Raw genomic sequence first — 23,075 nt, forward strand, 5'->3', positions numbered from 1 at the left:
AACCATAAAACCGTATGCTGCGGAACAGTGATGGATCGTTGTCAAACAGCACATATTGCAAGGTAATCATTAGCATCCAGCTAATTTGCTGATTTCCATGTATAAGGCAAGTCAAGGTTTTCTAATCACAACTGTATCTGCGGTCGCTTTGAATCCATTCTGAAAGTCAATATTGCCCAAGTAGAAAACGTTTCGTGTTTTGCATTAATACCAAGTAGTCAAATTTAAATCAAGTCCATGCATCTCTTTCTCTGATTTTCTTGTAATTTCAGGATGCTGCTAAAAGACTGCATGCTGCAAGAGCATGATTATATCATAGGAACTAACCGAGTTTAGAGGTATGCTGCGAAAACTGAAAGACTCGTTATCAAGCCAGCAGGTATGACAACTTTGGTAATGACACCTGATGTCAACTTTCGTAGTCGCATCTATGAAGTAAACCAAAGTAGAGATGGTCAAAGTTACCAGCGTTGCTACTCAAGTCGATGTAGAAATACCAACTTCAATTTATACGCGATTACAAGTAGATGCAACAGTTCCCAATACAAGTCAAAACTACGCCAAGTGGAAGTAGAATACGAAATGTTGGAAAAATAGTCAAGTATGGCACGCAGATTTTCAGAGGATTCTACTTTGAAAGTTGCGATATGAATCTTCGCGACTAATATAAAATTACTAATGGCGTATGACACTACTAACAGAAAGAATCTTCAAAAATATATTCAGTTATTTCTGATATAGGCGGTGTTGCCAGACTTGGACAACTATGGATATTCTAGTTGTCTAATTATCCTAATTGAGGCTATTCTAATTTGTGAAATGTTTCTATGCTCTAATTCCAATTCTAATCGAATGTATGAAATCTGTCTATGGTCTAATTTTAATTTTAAGCTAATGTCTGGTTTTCCTGGAAATGCTACAGGAGAACTGTATAGTGCGAAACAAGCCAAGCTTGTTGTACAGTAGGGGTGTTAAAATGAATCTTTATTCTCTTCTGGCTACTTGGTAAAATTGTTCGGTTATGGAATTGAAGCCTAAACACCAAATTTGGTTCAATTCCAACCAGTAGCCGCATTGCTACAGGAGAAGAAAGTTATTTCATTTATTATTTGAAAATTAGTAAAAAAATTCAAAATTTACTGTTCACCCATGAAATTGTAAGGTTATCTATAGAAACGATGCCCACCAAATTTTGCTCAAATCAAGCCAGCCGAAGCGGAGTTATTTTTTCGAAAAATTTGGATTTGAATAAAATAGCATATACGGTGGGCACAACAGTCATAAATGATTAAGAATCGTTCACCGTAAATACTCTTTTATTCAAATCCAAAATTTTGCGACGGCAATAACTCCGCTTCCAGTGGTTGGAATTGAGCCAAATCGGTTGAGCATTGTTGCTATAGACAACCTAACAATTTAATGGGGTGAACAGAAAATTTCAAATCTTTTTTCATTCATTTTCATATAATAAATAAAAAAAATTCCTCTCCTGTAGCAATGCGGCTACTGGTTGGAATCAAACCAACTTTGGTGTGCAGGCTTCAATTAGGTAACCTAACAATTTTATTAAGTAGCCAGTAGATTTGAAAGAAAAAGTCATTTTTGAACACCCCTACTGTACAGTAGACATTTGCTCTTCTCATGCTCATAAGATGAACTATGATTTGATGATAACGGAATTTGATTGATTCAACTATTGACGATTTCAGTAATTCTAATTCTAATGTAATTTGAAAAAAAAAACTGTTAGCAAGAATTATAATTTTGATCTAATTTCCAACTGTGTAGCTCAAATATTAATTCTACTCTAATTCGAAAAAAAAACTTGTAGTTGTGATATAATTCCAATCCAATATCGAAAAAGGGAACGTTTTCTAGTTGTCCACATCTGCCTGTTACATGCGGTTTGCATGAAAACTATCCATAAATTTCCATCTTGTCGAAGCCCAATTGCCCACACATACAGTGATCGTGTGTGAACATGTTTCCTATAGCGGTAAGTTCACCGTATCGGACCACAGTCTGTGCTGCAATTCCTTAGCAAGTGTAACATCTGATTTTTTGTAAGTACTTTGTGAAAATGTATATACTTTGTAATGGCTTCTATTTTTGTGGTCTTTCATTAAGTAATGCATGTTAGCATATGTGCCTGTTATTTGGGTTGTGAATATGCATTTTGATTTCAGGATGATGCCACAATTTCTTTCTGAAGATAGTGACTCAGCCTTCGCCGTACAAGAGTGTTTTGCGGAAACCTGGAGGAGGCGACTTCCCAATACTACATGGGCAATGTTCTTGGAGCAGTATTTTCAGTTTATTTTTTGTTCTCAGTCGCTGGGATCTCTGTTTTTGTTATTTCATGAAATATGTTTCCATTTTATGTTATTATGGTTCAATTGATATCGAATATATGCAAGAAAGAAAGTTTATTTGCAATAGCGTGCCATTTGGAAGAAGATGCAGGATTTCAAGTGGGGTTTATATATTGAAATTCCGCCCCAATCAATTCTAATGGCTAGGGTGGAATATCCGATATACACCGCAAGGAATGGGGTGGATTCTGGTCATTCACACCGGCAGGGTTACGTAAGTTCTGTTTTCGTGTACCACCTTTTGTGGTGTGTATAACCACTCTTTTCGCTAAGAGTGTATCAGTAGAACTATTTGGGTATTGCTATCGTCACGCGTGCTTCACGATCTGCTTGGAAATGCGTTTCGCCTCCACGAATACGCCTCTAAGCATCCGTTTTCGTTCGTGGCGATCGTGCTTGGCCGATTCGATGCGATGGTTAATTACATCGACAATGCGGCAGTGGGCAGAGTTAATTGTCAAAGAAATCATATCAAATATGTTATATATGTGCAGATCAAAGTTTCAACGAGATCGCAACAGGCTAGTTATGTGGGCGCAGAGGTAATCGCTCACACGGAAGCGGAGAGAGTAATTTTTCAGCTTGCAGTAAAATTGTAAAATAATCTTCAGGACCAGAGTTGTGGAAGTTGGAAATAATTGCCGTGTCCAATGATACCAGTCGTAGTCGTATTTGTGACACAGAGAGAGAAATGGTATTCTTTTTTACCTGCACCATCGAGATGCTTTGACGACGGAGATGCGATACGGCCTTCAGAGTAAGGTCATCTAGTCTGCACCCCCGTTTTTTCTTCTCCATTCTATCCGTTATTGCTGAACGCCTAGCAGGACATAGCCGCGGATAACAGTTTTTGAGTCTTTGGTCTGACCCGGCCGGGGATCGAACCCACGACCTACCGACCGAGAAGCCCGACGCACAACCATTGCACTATCTCGCTCGGTGCAGGCGAATATGACTTGGACATGACCGCACTCGGACATGACTCGGACATTATCGCAGATAAAGAAGATGCCGAATTTTTTTCTCTGAAGCTGAGTAAATCCTACTTGAGTCATCCGTAAAGGTATAAGTTCTTGATCAGAGAACCCGTCTGTATGATTGTAAGCGCTTCTAAGTATGCTGGTATAGTTTTCATGTGCTGTAAGCAAAAATATGTTGGGAACCACTGTGCCAGTGTGCAACGAACTACTTTCCATTTTTAAAGGGTGTCTCGAGGTCAAAAAATTCGAGAACCACAGGCATAGTACCTCACTCGCTAGTTACATTGCGTTTGCTAGAAAAACATCTGTATTGGCACTCAATTCTTTAGCTCTACAAATGTAATCATGAATGATTGAAATCGAAACCTTCATAGCTGTCAAAGCTGAATCCTTTTCTGATTCTCGTCACTACGCATAAGGGTGAAATTCATATCCTTTTTTGCCATACCATATCCATATTCACCGTACAAAATTAGGATGGCCTGAATTTTTCTGCAATTGAAAATTGGCATACATAGTCGAAGAGCCGTATATGCACCTATGTATCTACTGATGTAGTGTGTAGCTTCCTGTTGACTGCCTTCCACATTGCTGCCTAAACCCATATACTTTCTCGATAATTCATCTTTCAAAGCAAACCGATCTGAACACATTGGAGTGTGCTCAAGTACGGGGCAACCGGTACCTGAATGAAAACTAGGTAGGCATACTTCCTTTCAAAGTTCACCCGCTGCGTATCATTGATGTATCAATGTGCAGATACCCCTGATCACTAATTAAATTATCATGATTAGCAGGCATTAGAATACTTCAAAACACATTTTGCCCATCATTGAAAAAGTGCCTTGAAATAGATCATTCTCCTCGCTCGGGATACCGCATTAAATGATAAAAAACATTTCACTCACCTTGACTCGAGTCACTTGCTTCTCCTTCAGTACTGGTAGGGTTGTTGACGATGATCTTCTTTATATTGGTCTGATTTCCGACCACGACGTTGACAGAGGAATTTTTGATCTTTTGCTTGACATTTTTACCTTCAGCCAAAGTTGCCGATCCTAAGACACACGTGATTATTGTACTGCGTGCCAGGTTCCATGCAAAGTCATATCATATAATAATATGGATTCTGAAACTTTTTATGGAACGAGCGAAATGTGCTGTATTTTAAAACATCTACTACTATTTCGGCTGGATGATTCTGAATTTCTACTAATCTGTGCTCCAATAGAACAGGTATTACTTACTGCTTGCTGCCGGTGATAATGATGTAGGCATGGCATCAGCGACACCGGTATTGTCATCTCGACCCCCTTCGGCCATGGTAATGATCACGCGAAACTAATTAGCTAGCGAGAATACTGAAAATACATGTATCAATTACATTCTATGAAGCATCATTACTGAAGAACTTAACTATGGTAAATTGGATAGATATATTCGAGTAATATGACATGACAGCAGTCATATGTATACAGATATGTAGCCTAATACCCCATATTATTAGGAAACGATGTGGAGGCGCGGGCGGGGGGGGGGGGGGCAGCTACGCCCCCCAGAAGTTTGGTTTTATCACCCTATAGGGCGTCCAAGACCTATGCTTTGGGGGCCGATTTAGTGGTGTTTTGGTCCTGCACATTAACTATTCGGCTGCATGGTCAAAAGTTTGCATCGGGAAATATTCGCACTATGCAACAACAAAGGTAGCCTAAACCTCCGAATGCGATCTGAAAATATCCCAAACTATGATATTGTTAGACCAAGCATTAATCGGTTGTGAGAACGGTGTGGTCACCTTTGCGTCTTTGATAATAAGGGAGCATGCATTATTGAAATCAAACCATCACTCATATCTGTGACATGTTTCTTTACAGTAGTATTGGATGTTTCGCAGAGATGAAATGTTCATTCTATTCACCCACATTTTTCATCTCATCAGAACATTTTAGCCCATTTCAGATAATGACATTCATGCATTATCACCACTTCTCGATTGGAGAGAGAGAGAGAGAGTCTTTATTTTCATCGAACCAAAATACATAACAAACGGCAGTGATGGTGGTACAGAAAATATGCGTGCACAGTATTCGGTATTAGATAGGAATGATCGATAAGACCGTGAAGGTCATCTAGTCTGATCACACCAGCATCAAACAGGTACACTTGACTCAGAACAGTCTGGCTGTAAAAAAATGTTTAGTTACGAAAGGAAAATAGAAAAAAAATTAAACAATGGTAGCAAATGATCAATGAAGCAATGTCTGGGCGAGGTAGGGCAACAGTGTTAGTGTAACGACAAGAGGTGATCAAGTAGGGCTTTTTTGAATCTATTATAAGGCAATTCACGGATATGTGATGGTAATGCATTCCAGATGATAGGTCCCGAGTAGTCGATAGATCTCTTAGTTAGGTTGCTATTGGGTTGGGGTAAGTAGACGTTTCCTTTAGACGAAGATCTCGTGTAATGGGAATGGACATGTTTAGCAGGTATGAAAAAGTCATCAAACACAGGAGGGAGACTATTGGAAAAATATTTGTGAACAACTTTTGATACTTCGAAGCGATATAGTTCATCAACTCGCAAAATTCGATGCTTACGGTAGTAAGGCGATAAATTGGTACGTAAAGGTACAGATGAGATCAGCCGTATCGCACGGTTTTGCAGGGTTCGAATTCTGCACAAAAATGTTGTACATGCATTTCCCCATACTACGATTCCATATTGCAGATGCGAGTGGAAAAGAGAGAAGTAGATGGTTCGTAGTACTGATTTGGAAACCAAAGATTGGAGACGGGTCATTATTCCCACACACCGAGCTAGTTTTGATATTGTGCATTCAATATGCTGCTTCCAAGACAATTTGGAATCAATGGTGACGCCGAGATATTTTGCTGAGTCACATATTGAGATTTGTTTATGATTGATGTTCACAGTGAAATTATGACTGGCATTATTTAAAACGAGCATCTCGGTCTTATCTGCATTCAAACTTAGTTTGTTTGCTTGCAGCCATCTCGACACTTTTGGGAGTTCCCTATTCACAGATGCATGCAAATCATCGACAGTGTTGGAGGTTATGAAGAGGTGAGTATCATCAGCAAATAGCGTTGTGCGGAATAAAGATGCATTAACAATGTCGTTAATATAAATGAGGAAAAAAGTCGGTCCAAGGACTGAGCCTTGTGGCACTCCACAAGTTATATCTCTGGTAGTCGTTCTTAATGTCCCCAGTTTAACAAATTGTTTGCGGTTTGTCAGGTAGCTTTCAAGTAGAGTTGCTGCAATACCCCTGATTCCATAGTGTTCTAGCTTGTTGGAGCTTATTGCTATTTACAATGTCTTACTGTGAGTACGATAGAATCATTTCAAAACAGTTGCATTATTAAGCTAGTGCATAACTGCCTTGCAGGCCACCAAACATTCCAGATCCTTTCACACTTTACTGGTGAATGTAAATACTGAATCGACTCATGAGGTACGAAGAGGGATATGGCTTTTATGAATCCCGTATCACTCTTGAATACGCATTAATGGATCTGCAGATCGTTCAGCAACCGCTGAAGCCTCTACGGCGTATAGAGCTGACAATAATATGATTCTGCTCGCCGACTTCCTCATGCCCAGAGGCGGTTAAAGTATTCGAAAAAGCTACTCAAGTAGAATTAAAAGTATTGACGAAAAAATCTACTCAAGTACGAGTAGAAGTATTTTTTTCATAAGCAACCTAAATCGACTTGAAGTAGAAGTAGAATTGATCGACTTTAAATATAAACAAGTAAGTAAGTAGTTTTGAAAACGATCGTAATTCATTCGCATGGACTGCATGTCAAAATCTGCAAATTGAGGTATGCGGAAGGTGAAGAGATTGATGCATCCCATGAGGTGTCAATATTTGACAGAATAAGCAGTCATCCATATCATGGGATGTGAATAATAGTATTGATATGGAATGCCATACAAATTCTTTGTTACTCGAACACCCCGTTTTAGAGAATATTTTGGCATGTCACCCTCTTCCACAATATAAGGCCCTAGTTCAGTCGAAGAGGAATACGGAGTTGTGTCGGATACGGCTTGAACACTTTGCACGTTTAGTATACGTTAATTAAAAATATATAGTGTATAGCTTTATTTTCGGAATATATAAGGCATTAATACACTTGCTTTTATACTACATCATGCATATGTTTTGCAGAAAAAAAGAACTGTAACTATGATTTGAACTCAACGTATAATAGCCTACTCGTTATTGAAAGAAAAATACAAAAACTACTTCGGAAAAGAGGAAAATATATTTCATGTCTTTTGTCCAGAAAGTTTCAACGGCGGTCTGCTAAAACAGGTCAAACTTTAAATAAAAAGACAAAGTCCACTTTTCCTGATTAGGACACGTCATGTGCTTATGGTTGTTCCCAGATTCCGAAACGACAGTTTCAAACGTTATGGGGAACCATACTTGCTGTGATGAAATATTGGGTATAGGCCACAATGCTGTGTGAACGTAACCACTCAACCCGGTATCTAAATTATATATTCAGCGATACTTTCGTTGAAACCTATCTCTCACACCCGAAGCGCAATGAAAATTCTTAGTATTACATGATTTTTATGGAAATTAAATGTTTGCACCACGTGAAAACAGCCCCGATATTCCTTAGGCTATCTTTATAATTGGGGGATTAAACTAATTCTAAAATAGCAAAAAGTATGTAAGTATTTCACAAAATATTACGGAGTAGAAGTAGCGGAAAGAATATCTACTAGAGTTAGTAGCAGAAGTAGTCGGAAACTACTTGAGTACTTTGAGAAAGTAGAAGAACTTTGTTACTGACCATCTCCGCTCATGCCTGAACAGAACAAGACATTGTACGATGTACAGCATTGTGATTAGGTATCACACTGTACTTAACAGTCCACGGATGCACTTTGGCGTTTTTTGCACATATCAAAACCATTTCGTGTTCAAGTAACTCAATTTGATACCATCTAATTTATTACCTATATTTTTTACCTTTTTTACCAATTTTGTTAACCACTAATCTAAGGTGTACGATACACCCGGACGAAGAGCTCTCATACACTCCACAATCTCGAAGACAAGTGAAACAGAAATTTTACTATAAAACTAATGAAATCGGGCATTTAGAATTGTTGTTTAGGAGACCAAGATTAGAAAATTTAAATAAAGGATCGTTAAATTGCGAACTGATTCTCTATAAACATCAGTCGTCACAACATCAAATAAACGCATACAAATGACATGCGCAATCGTCAACATGTAGAGAGATGAGCCCCGAAAAAAATTGATGAGATTTTCATGAAGCATGACCGGAGCAAGCTCTTGTTGCAGTCAAATCCACGGCAAGTAGCAATTATTTTTCACAAAAGTTGCATTTATGGACATGTTCCTTAAAATTATGAGGGTATGAGATGTTCGAATCGATCCATACGCCTGAATGTATGTCGAATCATTAAGGTCCTCAAATTTTAACGACCTTGAAATAATCAAGCAATCTATTTACGTATAGTGCCAAATATTTTCGTTATAAAGTTAGTTGCATGAAAATTCATAAAAATTGCAAAAAGTTCAATGAAAAATCGAAAAATAAAGGTTCATAAAGATGAATGAAAAAAATGGGAGAAGTTGCAAAACGATGCGATATGGGATTCCTTCATTCAGCTTGAAACAACACAGGCCTACTGCATAACTTCTTAGTATTTAGGAAGCGCCAGGTAGCTGTAGAAAAAAGTTTCGAAGGTTTCAAAAACTTGCCCCCGGTATGACTGTTCATTAAAAGAGCATGATCAAATTGATCTTGCATAATGCCTTCATCATAATTAAATCCCTAAAATACAGCGATAATCGTGTGATACCAAAACCTCATGCATTATAAAAGTATCACTCGGTAAACGTCGCGATAGTGACGTTTATGGGCATGTCAACTAATATCTGCTCAAAGAGCAGAATGCGACCTCATTATCAAAACCATGAACAAAATGATTTGAAACCGGGGTTCTTAAGGTATCGGTCGCGGGTATCTGGTATCGTGGATATCGGGTATAAATATTGTTCAAGACCGCACCAATGCCTTTGCTGAACATCCGTTTCTCTGGAAAGTTTGAACTAGCAGGGAATGTCTGGAGCGCTGGAACTGTAACAGCCACAGCCTGACTCTCCGCTGGATGGGGCGCAAGATCGAAGCGGGAAGAAATTCATTTCGTAAATATAATATACCCAAAGCAGAATATTTTGTGGCAAATTTGTTCAACTTCGAATTGTGCTCCGTTCGCACCATATTCTGTCATTGGAATTAGTAATTTTATTTGCGCTTCCTTCCAACTCCCCCAAAAAACTAATTTTCAGAGATGTATCTCTAGTTGCATACGCAATAATGAAAAAAGATGTTTTCCTTGGTATCAATTTACGCGGTCGTATGCCGCTGAATTGATGTGACCTAGGAGTGTGCAACCTGTGATTAAGTAAAAGTATTTTGGCACCGATATTTGCCACACCTGGACACAGAAAGGCAATTTGACGGTAATTTTTGAGCTGCTTGCCGGGCGCAAAATTTAATAAAACTGGCAACAATTGACACCTAGTGCCGTACTGATTGCGAAAATATACATTTTATTTTTCTTATGGTACTGGAACCTTCCGAAATCTGCCTCGAATGGTTCCAGAAAGTCAATGAAATAAGATTGAACCAACTGAATAGAAGAAACCTTTGGAAAAGGTACTGCTTCGGAACTAGGAGAGAGTTTAAGTGTCCGACTTGCTAATGTTAAACCGTTTATATTACGACAAAACGTTACTATTTCTTCCTCAGTGGATACTGCAGCTATGGTGGGAAGAATACGTAGAATAAAGGATATTTCTGATCAATGTCACATCAACAAAGCGTAAGCCGAAGGCTTCAATTGGTTTTCGCCCATAGGTTTTCGCTCATCATTCTTGTTGGACGTAGTGTCGCTAGCTCCCTCAACAGATACATTCTTTTATCGAAAATATGTGCCATGAACAAATCATTCATACGCAAGTTAGTGTTGTGAGGATTTCTGTAAAACTAGGCTTCAAATCCTCATATTAATCGGATAATAACTCGCATAAGTCCGCTGTGATTATCACATTCATTTACCATTACAATAGTTTTTCGATCCGGTCGCTATCCAGATTGCAAGGTGTAGTCTACATGTAGCCTACTACGATGCTGTAACTTTGGGACTATATCACGGAACGGGCTCACTCAATTTAACTGATTTCGCGTAAGTCACCGGAACGTATGTCTTCGTTTGTTTCGTATATATCCCAAGAAAACGAAGGAGCGTTCAGTTTGACATTCACTGACTTCACAACTACAAACTTTGCATTGCTGCGGTTTATTTATTAAATGAACGGATTGATATATTATTAGTGCAAATTTTACCACTAGCTTTTAAGTTTTCGCTCATTATCTTTGAGTTTGCGAAAATCCAGCATACACTGAAATATGCAGTGAATTTTGCGATACAATCATTCAAGACCACTTTTTCCTCGAAAATATTGGAACAGCGACACGATTTTAGATGACAACTTGCTTATACATCTGTCAGAAATAGATATCTACTAGAAGAAGAGTTCATAGGGTTTGAGTAGCGAGCGACGGAAACATTGGTGGCGAAGGGTCTAGATTGAGGATGTGATCCTACCAGTGCTATCGTTTGATTTATGCCGCGTTTTATGCATTTATTGCAACAAAAATTTCTTCACGCAACTCGTGATCTCCTGTGGATAATTTACAAGTCTAAGTGGACTGTGTTGAGTAATTGCCAATAAGCGACACGATCAGAAAAAGGCTTCTACAGGATGTATAATTAACGTGCTAGAAATTGTGAAAACACCCCTTTTCTAAGCCCTTTATATTTATTTGCTCCCAATAGTTCGGGTATCGTCAGAGCCTCCGGTCCGAGACTGCATTAACCTACATTGGTATTTGTAAAGCTTCGCCTATGCAAACAAACTTACATTCTCGTCTCCTAACGTTGAGATATTTTATAACATAATAATTTAAATTTTTGACGATAAAAGCTTTAAAGTGCAGTTCCCGCAGTATTGGCATCGCGACAAATATCCAATATGAGTCCAAAACCCACTTTTTTTGTCATCATTTTTCTTATAAATGAATATAATATGAAGTCAATAAATTCCTTTTTTTAATAATCGGTTCTGACATGAAAGGAATCTTAAACGCGCCGTATCTGAGATATAGGGCCGCTTATTTCGGGGCGTATGTGCAGCCGATGACCAGCAGAAAAGAGGTTCGCTAGTTGCGACGAAGTACCTGTTTGGAATGGTGCGAAGATTTCGCGAAGTTTCTAATACATAATAATTAGGGCAATTCTTTTACCTGAAACGGGTAAATGTTGACATTTTTCGACATTGGAAAATTATTTAAAATAGGTGTTTGTCCACATAATGTTAGAATTGGACTATACTTATCCTCATTTCTGTTTGAAGTTGCCTGTCCTTAAGAATTGCCTGGAAAAACTTATTTGACTTAAAAACTGGCATATTTTTAAATGAAAAAACTTTATTCTGGCACGATCTGATACGAAGAATTTCAGTAGTTATATTGCACATCGTGGTAGATATAATTACAATTTGCTTTATTACAACCAGGGCTGTGGAGTCGGGGTCAGAATCGGTGAAGTCGGAGTCGGAGTTTGGGTGATTTTCGCTTGATGGAGTCGGAGTCTTGAAAACTATAGGGGCTGGAGTCGGATTCGGAGTTTGTTGACATTAACATGACTTCGACTCGGACTCCAACTTCGTTATCATGGAAACAATTGCTTTCAAAGGTATCTTTAAATTACCAATATTAACTATATTAGGATTTTTATGTACCATCAATTCAATCACTATTATTAGTAACGATAAAGATCAGGAGCGGCCAAACAGTGACCCACAGACCAAATGTGGCCCGCGAGAAGGTTTTGTAGGGCTTGCGATGAAATTTTCGAAATTAGTTATAACATCAGGTGAATTTGCAAGGCTAACCAAAGTTTGATTAGCCTAACCGCGACATTTGATGATGACTAAATCATCAGTTTCGACGCATTCGCGTAACCAGGGGCCAGCCACATTCATGGAAGATCTTGGTATATATGACCCTGACCATAAACTAGAGTATCCCTCCGAAGATTTATTTGACTTGAAATAATTTTTAGCTCTTTGCATTATTGATTGTCTCATTTCTTGCATTTAGTTTTAGAGCCTCTCCTGGAAATTATAAATACGCGTAATTTACAGAATTTAGTCTAACTATACTCGCAATTGAGAAATAACTTGTCGTCCAACATGTGACTTCGCTTGTGCGCTCGAAGCGAGATCGTCGGCGACTAGACATTTGCACAAAATGTCAGACGCATGTTCACCGAAACCGTCGATATTGCTATATCTAAACGACAAACAATTCCTGTCGCTGCCAGATGAGTCCATTGCTATACAAAAGCAGCCGCTGATATATGCAAGTAAAATATTTATTGATCGAACTCATTCATAACCTTTGAAAAAAATTCGTGCTTCGCTCGACCAGTTGCACATGAAATTTACATGACATAATTGTTATCAATTTTAAAGCGTATAGTCATATAAGTCTTGCTTTCAATGTGTCTAATTCGGTTTATTCCTATCGGACGACGAAAAAAAGTTATCAGCATTCAAATTGCCCGCGCAATGGTTCCTAAATCTCAATAGGCACTTTGGCGCAAAAGGTTGGCAACCCCTGATATAAATATAATTGTACATTATTTGCAAATTACAATTCAGTTGGATAGAAGAAGAAAGAAGCAATATGCATTGTCGCGATGCAGTCACAAATTGATGAATTTTTTTTACCATGATACTGTGACAGAGTAAATATATCGTCTGGTTGTAAAATTGATGTAAATATACCCAAACTGTCCTTCTTACTTGACAAAATTACTAATATTTGTAGTGTAGCTTAGCTGCCTCGGTCAAAAAAAGTCCAAGTCCTCGAATAGGCCTATTTGACTAAGTGCATGTAGACTAGACATATGCTATTTGACGACTTCCTAAATTTCGTCTAACACCATTGTCTATTAATAGTCACTACTCATAGTGTGTGTGTGCTTGTAATCAGGTAAGTGTGTAATGAGAAAGTTAGTAAGTTGAATCTCTGTATCAGTTGCTGACTCATACACAAGAGCAACACTTCGATTGTTTTAACTACATTTCAATTATACAGGATGCGATATAAGTCGTGTTTGGATGATTCATACATATTAGGTTATTAGTGAGTCCACAGTATAAAAACTTATAAAATATGAAAAAAGGAAGGATATATGAAAATGCATTCTTTCGAGGTATTTGCATAGTGAATAATTCGAGGTGTGCCGCAATGAAACAATTTTGTTTGCCATCGCTAATCAAATGTTTGCAATATGTTCAAGGGTTTTATCTGATAATCATTTAACCGTCATTGTGGCATATAATTTTGAAGTAAATTGGTAATATTGATGGAGTCGGAGTCGGAGTTGGAGTCGGAGTCGGTAGGTTTAAGGACTCATGAGTCGGAGTTGGAGTTGGAGTCAGTGATATAATTTACCGACTCTACAGACCTGATTACAACGAAAGATGCTTCCCTACATTGTTGGGTAGAAAAAAGTGGCTGTCCGTATTGAGTAGCTTGCTAAGAATCGAGAAAGACCGCACAACAGCAGCAGTTGTTGGCTAGCAGCACTGAAATTGTGCGTACACTGCTGGTGACCCACGGTGTTGCTTCATTCTGACCATGTTGTTTATATCACAATTTTTCATCATGTGCATCTTGATATATTAACCAATGCCAACGTAGTCTTGCATCCGTCAGGATATTACGGTACAATGAGCAAAACACCATGCAAACCAGGGTTTTTAAAACAATTTGTTTAACACAAGTTTTGAACAGTGTTTTGAACAAATGCCAATTGGCAAAATTTTATTTTCATTTTTTTAAACGTTGTCTAATTGTACCCTAATTGTGTATATTCGTCCGTAAAACCATATAGTATGATTCTACCGGCAATTGGCACCCAAAGTATTTGACGTCTACGCCGTTGGGTGGATCAAGGCAGCGAAATCGCCGTATGTTCAAAAGCTTTTGGGCGTAGATATATATCATCAGTATTGAATGGATGCTCTGATGATAATGCACGCCGACCGTAAAGATGATGCATAAAAATGTAGTCTTATTGACATTTTGGAACCGGTTCGGGAATTGTACGGCACGGAATGTGTTCGCGATTCGTTCACGTTCGCTGGTGAAATACGAAACCCAGGATTTGCGGAATCCAGACGTGTTTCTGAGCTCATTCGATATCTCTAGTCTTTTTACGAACGTTCCGCTGCATGAGACTATTGATATTTGTGCCAACGCGCTGTACGGTGGTAAGTTACCACCACCATCAATCCCGCGTAACGTCTATGTTGAACTTTTTCAAGCGGCAACTTGCTCCGCGGAATTTAGCTTTAACGAGGTCATGTTTCGCCAAATAGACGGCTGAGCCATGGGTAGTCCCCTGGGACCTATTTTGGCCAACATTTTCGTAGGGTATTACGAGGGCGAGCTTCTCTCCCAGCGTGAGTCCGCCAAACCACTATTGTACCGCCGATACGTAGATGATACATTTGTCATATTCAGGAATGAATCGGAGTGTGACCAATTTCTCATTCGCTTAAACTCGCTTCACCCGGCCTTGCAATTCACAATAGAAAAAGAACGCAATAATTCATTACCATTTCTGGACGTATTAGTTGAAAAGCCCAATACCAACAAATTTGAAACGTCCGTCTTCAGAAAACCGACATTCACAGGCCAATACCTTCGCTGGAATTCATTTAGTCCTCGACGCAGAAAAAAAAAATTAACCTCATAGGCACACTCGTGCATAGAGCGTTGATGATATGTTCGGGTAACAAACTGAGTTTAGAACTTGACTACATCCGAAAAATCTTACTGGATAACGGTTACCCTGAACACATCATCAGCCGCGGCATGGAGAGGAAATTAACGCAATTCAACGCAGAAAAACGAACAGAGCCCACCGCACGAACAATAAAAGATGTTTATATCCATCTACCTTGAATCGGCTACATTTCCACCCGCTTTGAAAAACATTTGATTTCTGCTGTAAGTAAATGTTACGAACCAGTCAAAACCAATGTGATTTTTACAACAACACAACTGATCCCTTCAACACGTAAAGACGTGCTTCCTGCACTTCAACAAAGTAATGTAGTGCACGAATATAGGTACCACTGTGATTGTGGCTACGTGGGAAGAACGTCAAGACGTCTGCAGGACCGCATAAACAAACATGTCCCCAGATTTATCAGAACATGTGCGTCACGCGATGTGAAAAGCTCACCCTTAACTCATCTACTTGAGATTGATGCTGATCGATCAAAGGCCATTAATTCTGCCATCGGCAAACATCTGTTGGATATTCCGATTTGTGCGAATAATTATCGAGACAACCGATTTCGAGTCGTGGGTCGAGGCCGTTCACAATTCCATTTGTGTGCCTTGAAATCAACTTTTATCAAAATACACCAACCAAAACTCTGTCAACAAAAGGAGTTCGTGTACCACCTAAAAATAGTACATTGAACGCTCTCTCATTTGAAATTTCATGCTGGTGACGTCATATTTTGTGATACGATTGTTGATATACGATGTTCTTTCAAATTCTCAACTAGTTGCTGACGATTACCCCTGACGAGTGTCAGCCGAAAATATTCGGGTTCATTTCAATATGAATATACTATTTAATTGTATATTGAAGTTCTGTACCTCCAAGAAGCTCTTTAAAAATGCAGTCATGGTTAAAAATATTTTGGTCTGTTTATGACAGTGCTCGGAAATCCTTTCCGCCGAAGGAGTCATATTTACTCTATATTTCCAATTGTCAATGCCAATCATCCGTGACGTCATGGTCAAAAACACAAAATAAAAAAACCTTGAAAAAACATGTTTAAACTAGGACCTTGCTTAAAACATGTTTGTTTTATATTGATGCAATCCTAATGTCAACCTATTTGTTTTATTTGGTCGCTTATGATTCACAATGAGCAGATAATGGGCCGACTACAACGGTGGACCTATAAACAAGGTTGCCATCGACATGAACCCAAAAAATAGGGACAATCGAAAAATTAGCATAGCATCAAGAAGCTTATTGTATCCTACTTCGTATTTATACGAGCCTGGGCACATCGCATTCCATACTTCTAGCCAAAAACTATCTGCTTCAGCAGCTGCTTGTTATTAGAATGTGCTTCATGGGTCTCACAACAGTTCAGGTCAAGAAATACTTTTACTCAGGCTCAGGTGAACCAAGTTCAGAAAAAAATAATTTTTAAAGCGTATGGAGCAAGAACTCCAGTAACAATGTATGTAGACTTGATCCTGGTCGAAGCAAACTTCTTCGCGATGTTGGAATCGGAGAATATTGCTTTGAACAATTGCGATGTGCAATCGTTGGTGAAGAATGATTGCTGGTGCTTGACAGTAGGAATGCCCAGGTACCCTCAGCAGTAGCTGCCTTGTAGTTTGTGGTCATCGGTGGTGATTGACTTATCAAAAAATTATTCGTCGACTGGATCAATACGACACACTTCTTGTGTGCGGTATTTTCCATGGCCCCCAGGTTGATGTCACAATTGCAGATATTACAATGCGCGAACACTCGCCCTGCAAGCTTCGTTTGATACCTTGCATTCTCTCTAATATTCGTCACGAAAAACGTTTTCACGCTTGCTCATTTCAACTAATCAGATTTGGCCTAACTAGTAGCTAAAACTATAGGTGCAATATAATTTAGATAACTGTATCAATAATTTATAGCTTTACTATTTTTAACCCAAGTGTCGACTGCACTGCGCCCCTTTTCACTATGCAAAAAATGCTGCCTTTCCCACAGCTGTGGACTAAGCAGCCAAATCCTGGTACGGCTTTTTACTGCTAAAATTACGTCCGTTGCGATAGCGTCGTATAACCTGCTATACCACTCACTGCCCTAGATATCTCACCACTTAGAAGTCAATTCCTGTGGTGTGTACCAGCGATGAGCATGGATTAGAATTAGGATTTAGCAAAAGCGGATTTGTGAAATTTTGATAGATTTGTATTGGATAGGGATTTGAGTTTTTTCAATGGATTAGTATTAGGATTAGATTTACTGATTTTCGGGGATATTTAAGAATATTATGCATCACAAATACCAGAGGAAAACGATCGAAGTTCTGCAGTTGTTGAAAATAAGACATAAAAAGGACCCAAGTCTAAAACAAGGACATTTCTTATAAATACGGACAGTTGAGTTTTCTAGGACCTGTCAAATCTCTGAATTAATGACGCTATGTCATCCCTGCGTATAAAGTAGGCTAAAATCTGTAAAATTTCAATTGATAAGTTCATCGAGAATGCAAACATTCACGATAGAAACGAAATGCAGGTGGGGGATTTTGCCTCAAACAATTTTGACAATTGTTTGACCTAACGCTACAATTTTGACAAACGTTTGATTTATTTAGACATGTCACAAAAAATCGACCTATTTATATATAAGCCTGATGCATTTGCTTTATGCTTCATAGCGTTAGGGTATGGGACATAAACAGCAGGATCACAAAAATATGCACACCAATACTTCGTTTGCATATCAATATCTCGAAAATGAAATAAATTGTTTATGGTGAATTCGTTTCGTGAATTGAACAATTTCCCCATAGGCATCAAGAATTGTTGTGTAAAGTCCGACATACAATTTTGTCGAGATGTGCCGCCATTATCGCTACTAATTCTTATTATGACATTATTATACCTGTAATTAACCTAGAAATTATTCCTGAGACTCGCTTTTATCGGCGATTTCGACACGGAGCCGATTTTTAAAAAAAGTTTCACACTCTTGGTTGATGAACTCCGCCAAAATCAAAATATAGTGTACAGATCCTGCGCAGTCATAACATACGAGCAAATATATTTGTCAGATACCGTAATAAGTATTCCAACGTCAATATACAATGTACCTTTTCTTCGCGAAATAATGAGCCGAAACACTCTCTTTCAGGTTGGCAACCACACGGTATTTAGTCAAAGGAAATTAGATAACCTGCCAACCGTCACATATCTTCTGGTTGATCTCCACTAGCTGCCGTGTTGGCTGATACATATTGTCAGCCTACTGAAGCGCAACTTGCGATGTTAGGTTACATGGTCATATGCAATATCGCAATGTGATTGTCAGGTCTTTCATCGCTGGCGTTTTACATCGTCAGTTGACCGTTATTTATTTACTATCTAGCAAACATTCCGTACCTTATTTTATTTCACGATATTTGCTTGTAGAAATAACATATATCAATTGCCCAACTAGAGCTGAGATTCTCTCGCCCATCGATCCAGCGACATCTATACAGCCCATGTTTACATTGTGTATAACAGGATGGCTGCGACGGCATATTCCAATGTTGACTAAACAATTGTAAAACAACCATTGCTAGGTTACCCGATTCAAATAGGGATGAGAGAAACTGAACATAGAATTATGTCATGAAGAATGAGACCTTTATTAGTTTAGCACGTTTATGACTATTGTATGCAATCCACCTTATATGGACATTGCGAGCTGTCGTTACTCAGAACAGCTTAGCTATGATTTATATCACTAGCATATGATTTTAGAGATTTGATGTGCAAATCGTAACGTTTTATTTGATGCATTCGGTGTACCCACTCTTCAGTCTTTGTCCAGTGTACAACTGCACTGTGTACAATGCACAGTATACGTACACACCAGAGTTGGGTGAATTACAATATTCTAATTCAATTACAAATACAATTACAATTACTTCCTTGGGTGTTTCAATTACATTACAATGACAATTACGCAATGCTTAAATATCAAATTATAATCACAATTACAATTACTGTTAAACATGTATTTAATTACAATTATAATGACAATTACAATTACTTTTTTAAACAGGTAATTGATTCAATAAATAGGTGTTCCTTGACAACCGTAGCGACGTAATTAGCAACAATCTCAAACTTTTCATGTTTCATTCCTGATATGCAGGATAACCTTTAATAAAAAAACAACTCGAACTCGTCCTAATCATGAATAGTACTGAAAACTTCGAGCACAGAATATTTTTTCAAGCGACTGTTAAGAACTAAAGGTTTGAACGACTAACAGCGAATAGGCTACAGGACAGTCAATGAAATGTAATCAAACGATTAGGCTACTCAGGATAATGAAATGTAATTAGTAAGGTGGCAGCGATAAGGATGATACCGATGAGCTGCGTAAAATTTATATAAATGCAAAAGGAAGGAACCTCATTATAAGAAAGAATTACATTATTTTGGTTCGCATTTACATTTTTGCTTGCTCAGAAACTGTTAGATTGCATTTGATAAACATTAGGATGCGAAAAGTTTCTGGCCCAATTTGGTCAAGATTGGAGGTAAGATTGGAGATAAAATCTCTGCAAATGCGTGATCAAGTTCGATGAAGCCTTGGTTTGAAATATTATTATTTAGTTTAGCCCACTGGTTCTCTAACTTTTTAGACACGCCCCCCTTTATGACAGTGAATAATTTGTGCCCCCCCCCCTTATCGTCATAGCACACAATGAAACCAGAAAGTTAGCAACCCCTACATGTAGTTTGATGGTATGGAAGGTTATGACTGTTGATGAGAGAATTCCCTAATACGAAATTCAGACTATACACCGAGCAACAACCATAAAACGGAGGTGAACCGGGCAAAGCGCGGAAAAGATTTCAGTTCACTGGAGCGTCGCGTCCCGTTCAGATGCTTTGACGGCGCCCAAGGGGGCACGCCCTCAGTTTGAGAACCACTGGTTTAGCCTACATTGTAATTCACAAAGTTTTCTGTTGCTACTGAAGTATGGGTAACAGTTTAGCGTGACTGAATTATCTTGTTATAACGCCGCACGCATAGAGCACCGGTGATAAGCTAATTATTACATGTGGTGACTGTTTACTAAGGCCTCAAGTACCATCATCGTCATCCTGGGTCGTACTGGATTTTCACTGGTGGGACGAATAATGATTGATTAAATGATGATTTTATGTTGTGATTGTCAGGTTTCCATGAAAATGTTATTGAGATTGTAATTGAGCAAAACTTTGATCAAATTGCAATTACAATTACACAAAATAGAAATGCTTCAATTACAATTACAATTACAAGTACATGAAACAATGTAATTAATTACATTCAGCTCAATTGCAAATTATAATTGATCCAACTCTGGTACACACGACTAACCTCGAAGTAGCAACGGTCAAATTGCTTTCAACTAAGCGCAAGCAACACCAATTCTAAAGAAACCAAAAGTGGTGATTTCAATTCAATTTACTTCATGGCTAATAATTTCGTTATTTCAATACACCACAAGACTGCGAAAGAATGAAAGATAGGAAAGTGCAGTAACGACTTGGAGAAGTCTTCGACATCACACATCCATCTGGGCCTAAGCGATATAAAAAGGAGGATGCACACTGAATGAAAAGTAATGGAAGTAGTCATAGGCGCCGGCTTACGTGGTTACGAGGTGGCGCAGCCACCTCGTGACCATATTTACGAGGTGGCGGCCACCTCGTACAAAATGCTCAACCGCACAAGTGATTTGTGACCAGTAATTAGTAATCAGCAGAGATGAGCGGATTGAAAATTTCTATGTCCTAATCCAATCCAAATCCGAAACTTCAAATCCATATCCAATCCTGATCCAGAACTTTTTGTATATTCCTATCCATGTCCAATCCTAATCCGATTAAAAATTAGAATTCCAATTAGAAACCTATAACCTATATATCTTATGCCTATAATTCTGTAAAAAGAAATGAAACTCTCAATGTGTGTCAAGTACCACATGAACAGTGTCAAGTACCACATGAACAGTGTCAAATAACGAAATAACAGTGTACAGAAACAAACAGAAATTTCAGCAAGATAGACACAGCAGCACAACACTGACTGATTACTTTGAAAAGCAATAGTAGCCTACAGTTGCGAAAATTATTCAACTCTTGACATCATCCACCGTCTTTTTAGATCCGATTAATTCTGAGTGCAAAACTAGAGTTGCATCGACAGTGGATGATGTCAACTGTGAGCGAGTCTTACATATTGTATTGCCAGCTGCACTGAAAGCTCGCTCACTTGCAGCACTGGATGCAGGTACACTCAATACACCAAGTGCCAGTTTACTCAGTCGAGGGAACATGCCAATGGTATTTTCGCATAACCAAAATTTTAGTATGTTGAAACCTCCAGTTCCCCGAAAGTTATTAGTCACTGTGTATTCAAATATAGCTTCAGCGTACATTTTAATTTCATTTCGTCTACCTGTTGCATGAGAATCCGCAGTTTCACTATACAAATGCAAAAATTCGTCTTCCCCATTATCGGCTTTGAATATTTTGGGTGCCATTGGTCCATAACTGTGATCAACAGTTGATAATGAGGAAGAAGACTTTTCCGGAATAAGCCTCAACAATTTTTCACCGTATTGGTGCACAGCATTTCTTTCCTCAGCTGTAAGTCCAATCAATGATTTAAACATTGGATTCAGAAAAAATGTCAATTTATGTAAGGGACATATTGGAAACTTTTCCTTCAGAACCAGCAATGCTCTTGATTTGAGATAACTCAGCATAGGGATACACCTTTCATGTTCAGTGGCCCCGAGTGTAAAAACTTTCAGGTGACTTTCCAGCTTCATATACCATATGTACACACGTTGAATCGTTGGTGTCATGTCATCTTCCAGAGCTTTAGTTGCACTTTGAAAAGGCTCCAGGAATTTGATCAAGTCAACCAGAATACTGGAATCAATGCTTTCCACTCGAAAGAGTTCATGGCGATCTTCCATCAACTGCTTGACTTTCTGCTCGTTGCGCATGTAAGACAGAAGCATTGCGAGCACAGAATTCCATCTTGTATCATTGGATTGTTTGAGAGAGGTGTCCAAGTTATTGTTCAGACCAGTTCTTTTGAAATATCCAACAGGTGATTTTACTGCGATTATAGTCTTCCTTATCAAGTCAACTAATGACCTCTGCGAAGCATCATCAGTCATTGGAGCAACGGAGCTGTAAGAATCTAACTGGAGAATATGCTTCACAACTGTCGCAATAACGCAATGATATATATACAATGATTGGAAACTGCCACGCCCCCTAACGCTGTAAGGTTTACTCCCGCCGAAATCAGCGTGTGCGCGGATAAGGTTGACTGCATACACTTCATTGAGTAATGTTGACTGTGGTGGGGTGCTGCTATCACCTTTGCTGGCAGATATTTCACTGTTTTCTCGTTTGCTGGTTGATTGTAAACAAGTTTTGCGAGCAGAGTGAGACAGTACTACATACTAAGGTCTAATCAAACTTCCGCCAATGCGCAATGTTCAGGCACTGACTAGCTGTTTATGTTTTTGCCAGAGGTGGTCAGTAATGAAGTACTTCTACTTTTTCGAAGTACTCAATTAGTTTTCCTCTACTTCTGGTACTTACTCAAGTAGATCTGAATTTCACTACTTCTACTTCTACTTCATAATAGTTTGTGATCTACTTACTTACTTTCCGCTATTTTCAGTTTGTCAAGTAGAAGTAGTTTAATCCTCCAATCAGGAAGTTAGCCTGA

General features: G+C 38.6%; 1 long non-coding RNA gene across 1 annotated transcript in view; it reads right to left on the bottom strand.

The window, feature by feature from the left end:
- Positions 1 to 22,818, bottom strand: part of LOC145448463 (uncharacterized) — a 45,628-nt gene extending 22,810 nt beyond the window's left edge. The window contains exon 1 of the long non-coding RNA XR_013917924.1: positions 22,589 to 22,818. This is a non-coding gene — a long non-coding RNA (uncharacterized LOC145448463). The remainder of the gene's footprint in view (positions 1 to 22,588) is intronic.
- Positions 22,819 to 23,075: the final 257 nt, after the last annotated feature.

Source organism: Botryllus schlosseri, chromosome 10, assembly GCF_051294905.1.
Source record: "Botryllus schlosseri isolate E-star chromosome 10, Bs_hap1, whole genome shotgun sequence".
Taxonomy (NCBI): domain Eukaryota; kingdom Metazoa; phylum Chordata; class Ascidiacea; order Stolidobranchia; family Styelidae; genus Botryllus; species Botryllus schlosseri.